This window comes from Pseudorca crassidens, chromosome 16 (assembly GCF_039906515.1).
Source record: "Pseudorca crassidens isolate mPseCra1 chromosome 16, mPseCra1.hap1, whole genome shotgun sequence".
Taxonomy (NCBI): domain Eukaryota; kingdom Metazoa; phylum Chordata; class Mammalia; order Artiodactyla; family Delphinidae; genus Pseudorca; species Pseudorca crassidens.
The window spans coordinates 35,377,515-35,389,975 of NC_090311.1; the positions used below are offsets into that span (position 1 = coordinate 35,377,515).

At 43.5% G+C, this 12,461-nt stretch overlaps 1 long non-coding RNA gene across 1 annotated transcript in view; it reads right to left on the bottom strand.

Moving 5' to 3' along the window:
• Positions 1-12,461, bottom strand: part of LOC137208441 (uncharacterized) — a 158,635-nt gene that overhangs the window by 61,757 nt on the left and 84,417 nt on the right. The window lies entirely within an intron of this gene.

Sequence of the window (12,461 nt, forward strand, 5' to 3'; positions counted from 1 at the left end):
TGTTCTTCCACTGCAGGAGGCGACGCAGGTTTGATCCCTGGTTGGTTGGGGGACTAAACTCCCACAAGCCGCGAGACACAGCCAGAAAAAAAGAAAGAAAGAAAGAGAGAGAGAGAGAGACAAAGAAGGAAAGAAAAAAAAGAAGGTAATGGAGCTGAAGTGTGAACCCAGGTCTCCTGGATCACAAGCTAGTGTTTTTAACTCTATATACCCAGATATCTCACTGCACTATGAATATCTGGTTGACCTAAGGACTCTCAGGGTCAATTAATAACCAGGGTGGAGGGATTGTTAGTCCCTGACTTCTTACTGCCAGAGCCTTTTCAATTATTTTTTAATGACCAACACATGTGTCAACATACAACCTACTTTTAACAGTTAAAGGATATAACATAAATTTTCCATAATCATACTCTTGGATTCTTTCCCCTCAAAGTTTCACAGACTTTCAAGAATGTCTAAAGGACCGTCTGAAAGTTTTCAGCCAGGAGAGTTTTTCCTTTTCCGTTGATTCTAAAACAGTTAGTTGACTTCTCTCCTTCCTGGAAGCCTTTTCAAGTCATTACAAATAGCATTTATCTTTATAGTTCTCAAGTGACCTTTGGAGCAAACATCTCTTTCTTCTTCCTGGGATGGGTTCTGACATCATTCTCCGGGAACACAAAGACCTCCACTAGATTGATTTATCCTGCTGAGGCTTTCGAAAGGGTCTCTTCTTCGCTGACCGTGTCTTAATTCAAACTTCAGGGGAAAGATATTTAGCAATGCTTCTCTTCTCCTAGTTTTCCTTGAGGTTATTATTTTTTGTTAAGTCACTTACTCTAACCTCTGCTTGGAAAACTGTATTGTCCCCAGTCAAAAGTACGGCTTTGTATCTTTTAGCCAATTATTTCTTATCTTTGGCTATTCCTGCTCCTTTTTAATTCAAATCAGCCAGCATCTGTTCCCAGGATTCAGTGCCAAGGTACCACCCAGCCTAGAGAAATGACTCTTTGATCTTTTTCTTTTGCCTCTTCTTGGTACCACACGTTAGTTATCATCCCAAAGTCTCCCACATTTTCGTGATGCCCTCTGCAAAGTTACTCGGGATTTAAAAAAGAAAACTTGAAAAGGAGAGCTAAGAAGCTTATTCATATTAAACGCTGAGTTAAAGTAGCCACATGCTGTGTGATTTTCTCTGAGTTTGCTCTCTTCTGCCTAGATGTCGTGTGGCTTAATGGGGGGAGATGTGCCAATTTAGCACAGAGCAAAGGGGTTTTCAAAATCGGCTCCTACCACATTGTGGGGCCTGGTAAGTTTTCTAGGTAGCTCTTTCATGTCCTGGGCATAATGGCGGAGGCCACCGTAGGTCAAAATTAATGTCAGGAGAGTGACACAGACAACACCTTTCTTACCAAGAACAGTCTCATACTCGCAGTTACCTTTCCTTAGCTTCTTGGGGCAAACAGGTACCCCCTTAAATAGAGCCAACAATGGCTTTGCAGTTTTACACTGACATGGAATTTTGGTCCAACGTTTGAAGAAAATCTTCTATTTATGCATGATGATTCTTCTGAATTCTAAATCACAGCTACAGGCATTTTTAAAGTGAGAGTTATGTAACACACATATGATGGAATAAAACAGTTTTGAAAAGTGCTGGAAAGGACTTTTCAGTCACTCAATCATTCAATCAACAAACATTTATTTAATGCCTACTCTGTGTCAGATACTACATTAGACCCCAGCAATACAGCAGCAGGGAAAACAGACACAGGCCCTGTCTACCTGAGGCTTAGAGCCCAGCTGATACCTTCTGCTAACACAACAGTAGTTTGTATATGAGCTGTTTAAAGCTTGTCACTTGCCTTAAAACCACGTAAAAAGGGTAATTCCCAGGGAAATACCGTGTGAAAAGATTCTGTGATTCCTAGGGAGACTTTATATCCTGGCATTTTTTTTAAGGAGTTGACCTTTTTAACCCAGAGCCATGCACGTGAATAGATTAATGCCTTCGATGGTGTGGAGAGCAGTGGTCAGTATAAAATAAGGGTTGGCAAGCTACTGCCCATGGGTCAAATCCAGTCCGCCGTCTGTGTTTATATGGCCTGAAAGCTAAGGGTAGTTTTGACATTTTTCAATGCTCGAAAGAAAAAGTCAAAGAAAGAATAATATTTTGTGACATGTGAAAACTATATGAAATTCAGATTTCATTGACCATAATAGTTTCACTGGCACACAGTGGTGCCCATTCGTTTATGTATTGTCTCTGGATGCTTTTGTGCTACAATGGTAAGAGTTGCAACAGAGACTGTATAGTGTGAAAAGCCTAAAGTATGCCTCATCTGGCCCTTTAAAGAAAATATTCTCTGACCTCTGGTCTAGAAGACTTTCTGGTGCTGACTTCACACTGCATGGCTATAGTCATCTGTTGAGATGCTGAGAGACCCACTAACCCCAAACAGCCTTTTCCCTCGATATGTTGTGAAAAACAGGGAAAGGTATAAGAAGAAACAAAGAATGACAAGTTTGGATTTTCTTAAGCCACAAACTTGGGTAGGCAAGAAATATAACGTTATTTTCTGTAATGAAACTTAATGTGCTAAATGTCAGAATATGCAATCGTAATCATTTCTATAAAACCTCTGTGCTTTCTCATTTCTCAGTCGTTTCATCTCAAAGTTCAGTTAATCCTGGATTTTCTCTACCGTCCTCCTTCTCCCCCAGCGTGCAGAACCTACATGGCATCCTGGCAAAGGCTGCCTCTCTTGAGATGTATCCCATCTCTGGTTGCTGGCATCCCAGGGGTGTCCGTGACCCCGTCTGGTCTAGCTGCTTTCAGCTCCACTGTCCCTCTGTTACTTCTGCCAGATACTTGCGGGGTCGATCAGCACTCTGCTGTTCCTGAGCCCTTCTGGAGTTCCATGGTGCCTCCAAGTTTTCTCTGGGGCTGCCGGGGATCAGCAGACCACCCCCGGATGCTGGGACGGGAACCAGGCCTGTGTAATACTGTCCTTACACGTGATAACGCCCTCCTTCCTCTTCACACAGCCAGCTTCTCAGATGGAAACACCCCCAGGCCTGCTATTGCCCCACCGGCAGGGGTGGTGGAGAGCTGGATAGGTTCTCTTTCAGGGCTGTGCTCTGAGGCGGGCAGGGAGGAACAGGTTTCTGCTCGATAGGCCTTTCAGAAAGGAGCAGATTTGTCTTTCCCAGCTCTGCGCATGTTCCAGCCAGCTCAAGTCAGGCCTATGGGCTCTGTTTGATTCAGCAACTTTGGGCTCTGGTTAGGCCAGATGGAAAATCAGTCCTGGAAAAACGAAAATGCGAAACACCAAGGCAGAAAAGGTCGTTCAACCACTCATATATCTAAACACACTAAGTCCATTGAAGGACTTGCCAGGAAAATGTTATTTGCAGTTTTCTCTGTGGGTTGAATTTATCTTTACTGCTAAGTAGTCAAGTTGAATTAGTTCCAGAACCAGACACAATTCGACCCTTTTTCCTTGGGAGTTACCCCCAACTCTCTGTCAGGGACCTGGCTACCTCATCCCAAGGACTGGCATTTCCCAGGTTAGGACTCGTACAAGATCTTCATTTTAGATATCCAAATTGGGTGCCACTTAAGTTTCTTTTTCTCGGTTAAATGAGTCATTGACTCTTTTCTGCTACCCCTCATGAAGGATGAGAAACAGTTACTCAAGATTGCACTTTATTTCTCTGGGTTTTGCTTTTTGAAGATGGTAATTTTTCTGCATCTTATGAGCCACCTTGCCCTGAAGCACAGCCTCATCTATCATCCTGACCATTCAAGTTTGGAGTTTTGAAAGATATATTGTAGAATGGATTACAAGGAAGAACATACCTATCTAGGCAACATCGGTGGCCAAATTGACCCTGGTGTCAATGCAGTGGTTGAAATGGGAATGCCCACGCCTCTGTAATATTACCGCAATTATGAGTAAGGGTAAAGTAAAATACACAATGTTCTAAAGCATTCTCCAAGCTTTTATTGACAAGAATCATAGTTTCCATCCTATAGAGATAGGAGCAGAGTAGAAGAGAGCAGTCCGAAGTATTTCCCATCTGAATGGCATAGTGGAAACTGATTGCTAATTTTTCGCATGGAAACTACTTATTTCCCCACATTGGTCGTATAAATAAAGACAGGTGCCCTGAGGCAGATCCCTTCAGGACAGAGTGACAGAAACCTTTCTCAAACTCCCTGTGCCAGTCTTGATATATAATCACACATTCTTTGATATGCTTCCTTTCAAGAGGTGGGGCTTAGCTCCCCTCTCCTTGAGGGTGACTTAGTAACTCACTTTTAATGAATAGAATACGGCAGGTGTGACCTTGTGTCACTTACAGAGACTTGAACATAAAAGGTACTATGGATTCCTCCTCCCTCTCTCTCTCGGGTCACTCGCTCTGGAAGATGCCAGCTGTCATGTATGTCATGAGAACACTTAAGCGGTTCTATGGAGAGGCCCACATAGTGAGAAGCTGAGGTCACCTGCCAACAACTGATGAGGAACTGTGGGCTCCTGCCAACAGCCACATCAGTGAGCCACTCTGGAAGCAGATTCTTCAGCCCCAGTTAAGTCTTCAGATGACACAGCCCTGGGCAACATCTTGACGGCAACACCATGAGAGACCCTGAGTCAGAGCCACTCAGCTAAGCTGTTCACAAGTTCCTGACCCACAGAAGCTATGAGATAATAAATGTTTGTTGTTTTAAGCTATTAAATTTTAGAATGATTTGTTATGCAACAATAGATAATTAATAAAGTTCCCCTTTGAGAATATTTCATTATGGTGAAGATCTTAGTATATGTGTTATTTATGACCTTTATGTTTACTGGTCATAAGAAATAACTAGTCAGCTTCACAAGGAATAGAGCTGATAAAATAAATTACCATGTTAGCTTATACCCGAGCCACCTGAACTTGACCGAACGTGTTCCCAGATAATTGAGTGGATACACACAGATATTCCTCCATATGGATCACTTGAGTGGACAAAGGGGAAGTAGGGCCCAGGTTTATCAATTCTACTTCACGGTGATGGCAGAGGCAAGAAGATATTGCGATGGTTTTCCAATATGCCTGCAAATTCTTTGACACCTCTCCCACTGAGAGCATGTGTCTCTGTCCCCTCCCACGGAATCTGGGCCAACCACAGTGACTTGTTTATCACCAGTAGATGGCTCAGCTGACAGCCCCAGCTGAAGTTCCAGCTGACAGCCAGTATCAACTACCAGCCACAAGAATGAAGACACCTCCCAGTGATCTCTGCCCCCAACCAGCGAGGCACTCCCAACTGTCAAGTCACCCTCAACTTGGGTCTTCCAACTTGAGGTCCCAGATATCACAGAGTAGAATTCCACAAGCATCACAAATGGTTGTTTTATGCCCCTAAAGTTTGGGGTGGCTTGTTACATAGCCGTAGTAACCAGAACAGACATGTGAAAACCGGTTTTCTTCATCATTCAACTTAGTTGAAAACAATCCAATTCAGAGATGAGAACTAGTTAGCCAACTGAGTTTAAGTGATGGCCTGTAGTGGACTTAACTTCAGGGTAAAATATAGTAGGAGGGTGGTAACAGGAGAGACACTGTATGGTTTTTTACTCTGTTGTAGTTTTTGCTGCAAATTGCAGTTATGTGAGGAGAGTACTGAAAAGCTTGTTAGGCAGACGTATCGAGATAGAAACAGTGAGGATAAATTTCATCTTAGAGGCTTCCCCACCCACCCCTCACCCGCCGGTAAAAAAGTTTGCAGTTGTTCAAATTTTCAAACACAGAGAAATACATCTAACTATTCAACCACCCAGAACTCATCCTAGCTTAACATTTTGGGACATATTTTCTTCAAATCTATTTTGAAATAAGAAATCAGCAGTTAGATACATTTAGAGCTCGCCATTCCCACCCAATTCCAATTTATCCCATCCCAGAGGTAACCGCTATCCTGAACTTAGTGTTTCTTCCTTGCCTCTGCCTTCTAATTATTTTAAGAACAAATAGGTCTGAGAGGTATCTTACAGTTGCAGTTTTTTTGAGAGCCAGTTTTAATGATATTGTCATCAATACATACATTGATTTCATTAAGACATGAAAGACAAACATTTGCTTCCTCACCAATGGATTGAAAATTCCTAGGATACGTGCTCTCCATCTAGTGGTAAAAATGGGATAACTGTAGGTGCGCAGATGTCTGCTGTAGAGGAATAAAGACATATAAAGTGACTTCTATAGATGTGACACTCTTCTCGACTCTGTGAAGAATCCAAAGATGAACAAAACACAGACTCTGGCCCTCAGCGTTCACAATCCATAGACTATTTACCACGTGCTCAACAACCATACGAGGAGTATGGAGGCTCAGAGAGGCCAAGGCACTTTCTCAAGGTCATACAACTACCAAAAGGCAGAACAGCGATGCAAACTCTTACCATTCTGACTGCAAAGCCCACTCTCTAAACTGCAAAGCTTGATAGTACTTTAACACATTATTTTTATATTAAAACAAATACAGATTTCTTATGAAGTGGAATGCAAATTTTGATGAATTGTAAGGTTTAAAGAGGAAAGTCTTCAAATAAACTCCGCCTGTTTCTTGGGTGGCCCCATAATCTCAAATTTAGGAATTTCTGCCTTTAGGGGGAAAAAGTTCTGCCTGGGGATGGCCTTCTAGCATAGAGTAGGAAATGATTCAGAGAGGGGAACAAGGCACTTCAAAGACCACTAGCAGCCACGATGTTAAAAATTGGCACTGACCAATCAGAGCAGACGCTGAACATAGCAACTAGCTTAGCGATGACTATGCTTATGTATCCTAGATAAGGGAAAGGGAGCAAAAGAAGGGCGAGGGTTTAACAAAGGATCCACTGGAAATTCCTTTAACGTGTCCCACACCTGTTCTTCCTCTTCTAGTCTCCTGCCCCCGTTAGTCTCCCAAATGAGAAACCTTGATGTCATCCTCCACTTAATTTCTCGATTGGATTAGAATCCAATCTTGATTTCTTCTATTTATCTCCTTGGTCTCCTGGTCCCACTTAGAGGGATAGAGAAAGACTATGGTGTGCGTGGGGCAAAAAGCCAAGAAGATATGAGTCTATTGGGAAGGGAAGTTTCTGGATGGAAGAACGGGACAGAATTAGTATGGGCATTGTTTGGGCAAGGAAGGTGGTCATCCCATAGTGAATGAGGAGGAGAGCACTAGAAGGGAAAGTCCGAGAGCTAATCAGAGGCCAGGCCGTGGAGGTCACGGAAGGCCTGCTGCGTGGCTTCTGTTTTAGTCTACGTGCAGTAGGGAGCCAGTCAGAGAATTTTAGGTAGTAGGGAGGGGCATGTGACAAGATATGATTTGTGTTTTCTAGAGATTACTCTGGCTGTGACACTGAATTCAAGGACGGCAAGAATGGAAGCAGGAAGACAAGGGGCTTTTACGATTGTAGAGGAAAGAGATGGTGCTAGTGTGGACAGGAGCAGTATTGGACACTGAGGCAAGAGAGTAGATTTGGGATGTGGTCTGGAGGGAGAGTCTACAGGGAATCACCTGATATTATCTAGTCCAAATCCTTTACATTACAGAGGAGGGAACTGGGGTTCAGAGAAGCAGTGTCGAGTCACCATCTACAAATGACAGAACCACCACTGTGACGTGGGCCCTTGACTTCCAGCCTAGAGCACTTCTCATTGTAGCACACTACTTTATACATCTTTTTTATGTATGTGTGCCTTTATCTCTCTCACCAGATTATACATTTCCAGAAAGCAGAGAAGTTGCCTGATATTTGAATGATTGAATCGTTCAACTTTTATTTTGCAAAGGCTCCTGGCAAGCCACGTGTAGATGAAGTGTTGTAAGACGTAGTCCGGCCCTCCCGGGATCACTCAACCTTAGGCACGTGGAGGGAGCTCTTTGACATGGCTTAACTTAAAATAAAGTTGAAAAGTAGAGAAAGGTTTCAATCTACATAAAGCAATATCCCGTTGACATTTAGACTCCGAGAGAAATTCAGAATTGCTTAAGAGAAGGGGAAATGCTAGAGGAAACCCACATTAGCTCTTCATGGACAGTAACAGCTCTTGCATGAACAGTCCCAACTGACCCTAAATTTGACAGTGTTTGCATAATCTCTTTCCCCAGCACTAAACTCAGGGAGGAGCTTTACATGGCCCTAGTAGAGGGTCCACACACCCTCCTCAAGACTTGGCAATGGAGACCATTCATGGTGAATGAATGACAGCTAACCCCAGGGAAACTCTCTTTTATCAATCCTGCCTTCAGAATGGTAAAACAGCATTGGCTGGGCCGTCATCTTAGGAGGTGTTTTTATCCAGAAGGATACGCAGGGCCAGGTGGAAGCCCAGGGCGAAGCAAACCAAAGGGCTGATTTCTTATAATTCATTCTGGCTTAGACTTCAGACTAAAATAAAGGGAAGGGGGAGAGAATTTGAGTTTGTACGTTGTTCGATCTGATTCACTAAGATAAGGGAGCAAAGAAGGATTAAGTTATAACCAGGAATAAAGAGTGTTCATTTAACCCAACCATATCCCATGTTATCTCATTCAGGAGCCCAAGCTTGATAGGTAACAACTGGAGGGATGTGCAGATTCAGCCCAGCTCAGGGTACCCTTCCCATCTGGCGTTAGTTGGCAGAATCCAATGTGGCCATCTGGAAAACCACTAATAAAAGGATGTCAGTTGATTTCAGAGAGCATGCCAAACACCTGTGTCTATTATTAATCATGAAGTCATTGAAAATTACCTTTGAATAGCTCAGGTACTAATGATGAGTGAATTTAAGATCACTCTCTATATCTTAGAGCAGTCATCCTTTATCTCCGTCTGTGCAGTGTCGGGGAAGGCCCTCCTTAGGACAGATCTGTTTTCTGTGCTCTTAGCTTCTCATTCTGTGTCCTTCTCCCTCCCTCTCTGGCATCTGGTGCCTTCTTGCTGCAAATAGGGTTTCTGGAGCTCCCTGACCGGATTTGCCCACCAAACAACATCCAGTGTCCCCCAATTATTCCTTTATTCTCCACTGATTCCATTAATCCTCCCACTTCCTCAGAACACTGATCTCACACATTTGTTTGATGGAAAACAATGTGATTGAACTTATTCATGCTACATGGTGGATGACTTAATGCGTGAACTTGTCCACCCTTCAAACGGATAGATCCTGATGGTAGAATGTTGGAGGAACAAGGGTCACGCCCTAGCATGTCTAGCATTGTCATGCGCTCTTGTTTTTCATCACCCTTGTCATCACAATTTGCAATTATAAATTGCATAATTAACTGATTCTTTTCTTTTTTTCAATTAGATGACAAGCTTTGAGAGGGCAAGGCCTACGTCTATGTGCATTTCTCAGCCTAAAGCACCAGGACCGACACAAAGCAGGAGTCTAATAAGCAGTCGTTGTGCGAATGAATGAACAAACAAATGAACTAAATAAAATGTCAAGTACACGTGAGATAAACCTTTCTCACATATGCTCCCAAGTGCAAACATTTTTTACAAACCAGTGACACAGGCTCAAGAAAATGAAAAGATTCTTGTAGGGAGCTGAAAAATTACCACTGTTTTGTTTAAAAATATAGCACTGTGTACAAATTTCTTTCCATTAAAAAAAACGGAGAATAGAGAAAGAAGACTAGAATGGAAATTCCTTTCCATTGAGGCTGACAGGTTTCCAGGAAGCGAGTCCCAATTAGTCAACACCTTTTACTTGCAGGACACCATTCCTCAGATCAGAAAATGAATCAATACTATCCTTTCCTCCTTCTGTCCCCTCTGCTCTGATGAGACAAAGGATTTGGAAAGAGAACAGCCAGCCTGAGCCTTGTGTTTTCAGCTCTCCTGCTGACATCTACGTCCCCTACCTCTCTCATTCCCATCCCCACCCAACACAGACCCTCTTTTTCTAACCATTTCATGCTCCTCCTTCTCTGGCTTTCTCAGTGATGAGACACAGGAATAGGAAGTTGGATGTGAAATTTGCCGGTTTCGCACAAGGCTCAGCCTGTGCTGCAGAAGAGTCCTTGTTCTGCCTGGGTTTTTATGAAAATGAGATAAAATAAGTAAAAGTGCCAAGTGCCTTGTAGGTACTCAAAACATGAAAGTTTTTTTCCTCCTTCCTTCTTGGTTCATAAAATACTCATGAACCACAGCTCTCCAGCCAGGATTTCTCTTTATCTTCTGGCCTAAAAGGGAGGCCAGAATGTTTGTAATTCATTACACTGGAAGACAGTGAACTGGAGTTAGAAATGTGTATATGTGACGGGGCGCTAAGAAACTTCAAGTGGCAAGAGCCTGTAATTCCCTAGATGGAGGGCTTCTTCAAAAGGGTGATTTATCTTTAAGGTATCACTCAGGTGCCTTTTTTATACTCCTACTGTTGCTATGGAAATCACCCCTGTAAGAACGCATGCAAATGTAGAATATATTGCCAGATGCATGGATGGGGGTGTGTGCGCAAGCGGCAGGCATGTTGACACCTGTCAGTCTCCAGCTTTGGACCTGAAGGAAGAGAAGGAGAAGGTGGTTGAAGAAGATAGAGAGGGTGCTGTGAGCCAGACACCACCACTGATATCTCAGCCTGATAGATCCCGAGAACTAGAATCTCCAAGTCTCCACTCTACTACTTAGGGTGACCATTCAGTCTGTTGTTTCAGAATTCCCATTAATAGCATCTCCTCTGACTGTCCACACCATCCTGGATCAGTTGATAAACAAAATAGTCACATGATCACCACAGAAGCTAATTTCCCCCATAAAATGGAAGAAGCATTGCTGAAGTGATCCCATGAGATCTATGATTATATTTTATGTACAGGACTGAAGTCATTTATTAAGCTATTTTCTGGGTCCAAGCCAGCTCTTCCCTTCTTTGCAATTCTATCAATTCTATCCAACTGAGTCAGTGTGGCTCCTCCCCTGCCCCCACCAAGAAAAGAAACAAATTGTCTATTACCATTTCACAAGGAAAGAATCAAGTTATGTTGAGCTGTGGATCCTGGGAGTCAGGCTCACCCACCAGGGAAGCAACTAGATCATACGTGTTAGCCTTCCAGATTACATATGTCAATTTGTGCCGCAAGAAACAAACAAATTGCTGCCTATCGTGAACACTTTGAGAGTGTGTCTTTCATGGTTTCTAGTTGTGAGCAATTTAAAGAAGAAAGGACACTGGGAGCATTACACAGTCCTTGGGGAAGGCTGGAGAACCAAGTTGAGAAGATGAGCAGAGGCACAAAGTGTAGCTAGGCAGCCAGTCCTCAGGTGAGATCAATGCCACAGAAGTTGTCCAACATGGACACTGCTGGTGGGCTGTGGGGCACTGGACCCCACTGGAGGCACCAAGGCCATGGCTGCCTCTACAGACTGGATGTTGCTGCTGTCTCTGCGGCCACTGCCAGAATGGATAATTCGTGACCCCTTCATCTTTGCCTAATTAGCTTCTGATTCTAAGTCTCAGATGTGTGCATTTGATGGGCCACACCTAATTTGGGTGCTTACATTCTAGCTGCAAGAGAGGCTGGAAGAGGGAAGCTCTTTTCAGCTTCTACAGGAGGAGGTGGGTTCTGTCTCCCACCAATTTCAGGAAAATAGGAGGAAAATTCAAATGTTCTATAGCGAAAAAAATGTCTGCCACATGGGGAGACGGTGAGTATTCAATCTGAGATTGTCAAGGACCTCTATATATAATCTTTAGAAATAAGATCCCTAAAAGTCTATTGAAATTGAGGTCAAATGTTTCAAATGAAGCCTTAAAGCAGGGGTCCCTCAGGTTTTAAAAAGAGGAGATAATTTTCAATTGTCCAAGGGTTTGGATCTAATGCTAACAGAGGAAAGGGGAAGGAGGAAGAAAGGAGGCTGATTAAAATTCTTAGAGGCAGGGGGGGTTCACAGTTCTGGATGGAGGAGGGGGCATCGTTGTTAAATTTTGTGCTATCACCTGCTAGAAATCCCAAGCAAGCACAGAGAAGGGGTGGGGTTGTTGAGGTAGCAGAATGGGAGGGTACTGAGTCAGGAGACACAGAATTCCTCCCACAGTGGGGTGGTCAGGCCGTGACCTGCAGTAGGGGAGAGGAATGCCATGGGGAACTTTGGGCCACCTGGAGTGGTGTCCTCAAAAAATCTTGAACACCTGGGTGCCGCATATAGCAGGTTGTGACTCAGAGGTATCCTTGAGGAAAGGGGACAAATGGATGATCTGAAGCAAAGCAAACCAAAACCACCTAACCAAACAAACAGGAAAGCTCATCTAATTATGGGATAGGCCAGCTGTCAGGATGAGAAAAGTTGCCAATGTGTCATTCTGGCTGCAAGTGATAGAAACCCATCACTAATTAACAGGCAATAGAGAATTTATTGAAAGGATAAGGGGCTGCCTCATATAACTGCCGACACAAGGGGGAAGGGGCAGTTGGGCCCCAAGGATCAAATGTCTCCAGGACTCTCTGT